Source organism: Buceros rhinoceros, unplaced genomic scaffold (genome assembly GCF_000710305.1).
Source record: "Buceros rhinoceros silvestris isolate BGI_N320 unplaced genomic scaffold, ASM71030v1 scaffold36303, whole genome shotgun sequence".
NCBI lineage: Eukaryota > Metazoa > Chordata > Aves > Bucerotiformes > Bucerotidae > Buceros > Buceros rhinoceros.
In genome coordinates this window covers 22,885-26,819 of record NW_010403674.1, presented here as the reverse complement: position 1 = coordinate 26,819, position 3,935 = coordinate 22,885, and the positions used below count along the sequence as shown (strand labels likewise).

General features: G+C 46.3%; 1 protein-coding gene across 3 annotated transcripts in view; it reads left to right on the top strand.

The window, feature by feature from the left end:
* Positions 1 to 2,188: 2,188 nt before the first annotated feature.
* Positions 2,189 to 3,935, top strand: part of SEPT6 (septin 6) — a 24,045-nt gene continuing 22,298 nt past the window's right edge. For all 3 annotated transcript variants that reach the window (XM_010133103.1, XM_010133102.1, XM_010133104.1), the window contains exon 1: positions 2,189 to 2,300. The gene's annotated coding sequence lies outside the window, so the exon portion shown is untranslated. The remainder of the gene's footprint in view (positions 2,301 to 3,935) is intronic.

Genomic DNA, 3,935 nt, shown 5'->3' with positions numbered 1-3,935 from the left:
GGAGCAGTCCGACCATGGTTCTCTCCTGTGCCTTTGCAGACTCTGTCCGCCCATCTGTTCCCCACCAGGGCCGTGGTGCTCGCACTGCGGATCAAACACAGCCAGCGCTAGGTTTTTGTTCTGGGAAGAGCTGTTCAGGAGAGTTTGGGGGTGTCATCACAAAATCCGTGTGCCTGGCGGTCTCCCTTTCTTCTGCGTTAGCTCTTTTTGAATTATTGGGCCTCGGAGCTGCATCCTCAGAAGGCAGAAACATAATCTGCTGGGGAACTCAAGCGCCTTCCTGATGAACATGTTGTTTGGAGGCAAGGTGCTCAGGAATTAATAAAGCGCCATATTTGGTGAACATCTTGGCAGGAAGAGACAGACTAATACACAAAATATGGCTAAGGGGAAACATATTTACACATCACAGGGTGGTAAATATGGTTAATGGATGAAGTGTATTTGGAGCCTCGTATTTGCAAAAAAACCCCACACCAGCAGAACAGTAACAAGGCAAGTGATTGTGCTCTGCCGGGCTGCTGTAGTAAAAGCAGTCCTGGGGAATGTTTTCCTAGCCTAAATCCAGGGCCATGAACAGAAGAGGCAAACCCAGTGTGCCTGTGTCTCCATTAGCAGGCTTTCAAGATATGTCAAAAACATGTTTCTGAAAGAATACATTGTTAAGAAAAGCCTTGGCTCCAGAGAGGGAAATACCTTCTTGAGGGCTGCAGGAGGGGAGCTTTCCAGTAGACGCGAATCGGCAGGGTTAGCAATGACGCTCCATTTGCCTGCTGCCACTTCTGAGGCTGAGCCTCTGCGTGTAGATCATTCTGTCTGCAGGTCTGGGACCCAGCATGCCTTGGCGATCGCAGGCCAAGCTGTGCAATGGCCAGCTGAAAATTTCTGAGCCCCCTCCAGATGGAAGCGGCTCTGCTGGGTGTGGAGCACAGTGTGAGCTGGAGCTGGATGGAGCTCAGCCCATCCGCTTCCTGGGTCAGAAAGGGGACGCCTGGCCAAGGAGACTGGGCTAGGGGCATCGGGCACAGGAGAGAGCAGGGTGTGGGAGCAGCTTCTCATGAAGGTGTTTGGGTGGCTGGGCAGGAGTGGCCCATGCCCCCAGCAGTCAGGTTTGGGTCTCCCTGCTCCCAAACCCCGGTGAGGCTCCCTTCAGATGGGGCTGACGTGATTACGAGCAGCTCAGTTCTGGAGACTTTCTCTCAGCCTTTTTTCCTGTTGAGTTCCTAGCTGTGAAAAATACGCTTCGAAGCTCAGATAGCAACACTCTGAGCTGGAGAAGACCTGCTACCTTGCATGATCTGGCCACCTGCTGATGCGAGCATCTTCCTTGCAGCTTCCTCCAAGATCCCTGATTTTCTGGTGCTAATGGCCGCTCTGTAGATTTGAACAGACTCCTGTTTGTAGCCTGAGTTTTAAGTCTTTGCAACAATCTGAAAGATACTGCTGTATTTGATGGCTTGAAGACTATTCTCTGCTGTTTGTGTGCTGAGGCTCTGTGTTTGGGTTGGTCAATTCCTAGGTGCAGGTAGTTTTCCTGTTTGTAGCTAGTTTCTACAATTGCAGCTGTGAATTGAATTACATGTGAGTTACGCTAACAGGCTTATAGGAGGAGACATAATTTATGTTTCATCACCTTAAGGGATCATTCAGTGCCAATTCCCCTGCCATGGGCAGGGACACCTTCCAGTAGATCAGGCTGCTGGAAGCCCCATCCACCCTGGGCTTGAACACTGCCAGGGATGGGGCATCCAGCACCTCACCACCCTCACAGTGAAGAACTTCCTTACATCTAATCTAAACCCTCTTTCAGTTTAATGTGTCATTAATACATTCCTTTGCACAGGGAATTTTTTGGGGGTTTAGCATAAGGTGAGACTTGAGTGTCTGTAATTTCTTGAGAAACGAGTGTTTTGCTGCCTCTTCATTTCTGCAGGTGTGTTTGGGTATGTGTTTTGCACAGTTTAATACTTTTCTCATGGGGTGTCCTCTAATGTGTGGCAAATGAAACGTTCTATTTGTGCCGTCTGGATTTGTTTTGGGGAAGAGGGAGCACGCTGGCACGATTTACAGGATACGTGCAATCTCTGCTTGGACTGTGCAGCTGATTCTGCTTGGAGGTCTTGAGGGTTTACACAGATAAGTGTATTCTGATTGAAAATGACACAAGTATTTCATTGTGTTTCAGGGTGAAGGCTGTCGTACTGTCCCGCTTTCCGGACACGTAGGATTTGACAGTTTGCCTGACCAGCTGGTTAATAAGTCAGTTAATCATGGGTTTTGTTTCAACATCCTGTGTGTGGGTGAGTATTTCCATTTTGGAAAGTTCTCTTGCTGAAAGGGGCTTCTCTGCAGCTGGATGTAGCTTGTAGGTGACAGCGTTAACAACGCAGCTTTGATTTAAATTTCCCCAACTGTTCCGTCTATTTTCAGTAACAAGATTTACCGTTGCCCTGGGAAATCCCTGCTGGGGTTATGCTGTATGGCTTTCTACCAAGCAGTGAACCATTGAAATAAAATGCCAAAAATCCTGGACTTTTATTATGATCTTTATTTTCCTAGCATGTATGAATTTCATGTTTTTGAAAGAAAATGGGTACTCATGCCAGACAACTTTGTTCTGAGGTCGTGTTTGGTAAGGGATTGAAGAATTATTATAATTATTTTAACAAAATACCAGTCACGCTCCTCTTAAATCACTAAAAGCTATTTTTTTGTCTCCTCCCTTCTGTGCATACTTGAATTAAAATAGTGTCTGGCCAAGCCTTAGCTGGTCAGACGATTTTCCAAGCTGCCATGTGGTGTGGATCTCAGCTGGGGCCTGGCGCTGTACTAGGACTTGGTGTCTGTCCCTGCAACATCTGCCAGTCTCACAGGTCTTCCCCAGAGTTAGGATCCCAAATGGTATGGAGTGGGTGTTTGCCCAGGACAGGGTTAAGTCTGAGATGAGAGGAGTAGAGTGAGGAGAGGAGAGCTGAGCCCTGTTAAATGGAGCTGAGAAGAAAACTTTCCGTGACAATGACATTCCTGTGAGACGATAAACTTTGCTGACAAGTGGAGGTCACTGTCAGGCTGAGTTGCTAGGTGATTTCCACGGTATGTGAATGTGATATGACCTAGTGAAACTCTTGTCCCAAAGACTGAAGTCTGCAAGTATTTCCTTTTGCACTCACCAAGCTGCTGTGTTGGTTTTTTGTTGGTTTTTTTTTTCCCCAGAAGCTATAAGTGCAGCAGTGGATGCCTCCTGTGGTTGTATGTTCATTTTGAGGTGTGGAGAGGAGTTGAATGCCTCTGCTTTCCTCTTTGCAGGACAGAAATGGAATGCATTAATTGCTTGTTGATTAGAATAACAAGGTCTTGCCAAGATCAATGTGCATTAGTTATTAATGTCAGTCTTTTATGAACAACAATAACACAGTCATGGTCAATCTTGAAGTGAAGAAACTTTACAGGAAAATTTAATAAGCTTCATTAGAAAAAGATCCACAAAGCTTGAGTTGAGGTCAGGCTTTAAATGTTTGTAAGAGTTGTCTGGTGCCTTTATTAATTTGTGGTAGCAAAGTTAAACTCTTAAACATCCTAGAGAAAGAAAACAAAAAGTCGCAGAGTCCATCTGTCATTTATTCTGTTGGGTCTTACTTATACAGCAGGAGTTTGGGGTGAAAAATAGAAAGAACAGGGAGCAAATACGGATTGGAGCCGACAACACAATGAATAGATCCCATAATCAAGCCACGGAGCATGACAGAAAGGCATTTCATTGCCTGCCATTTTCCAGCTATATGTGGCATCTGTTGGAGGAAAAATCCAGTGACAGTTTTGCTCTGCACCATACTGGATCTGTGCCACTGATTCCTCCAGCTCCCGGTGGAGGAGCCAAGGAAAGCTTCAGAAATGACTCTCAGCAGCATGCCCGGAATGGAGCAATTTTTAGCTCT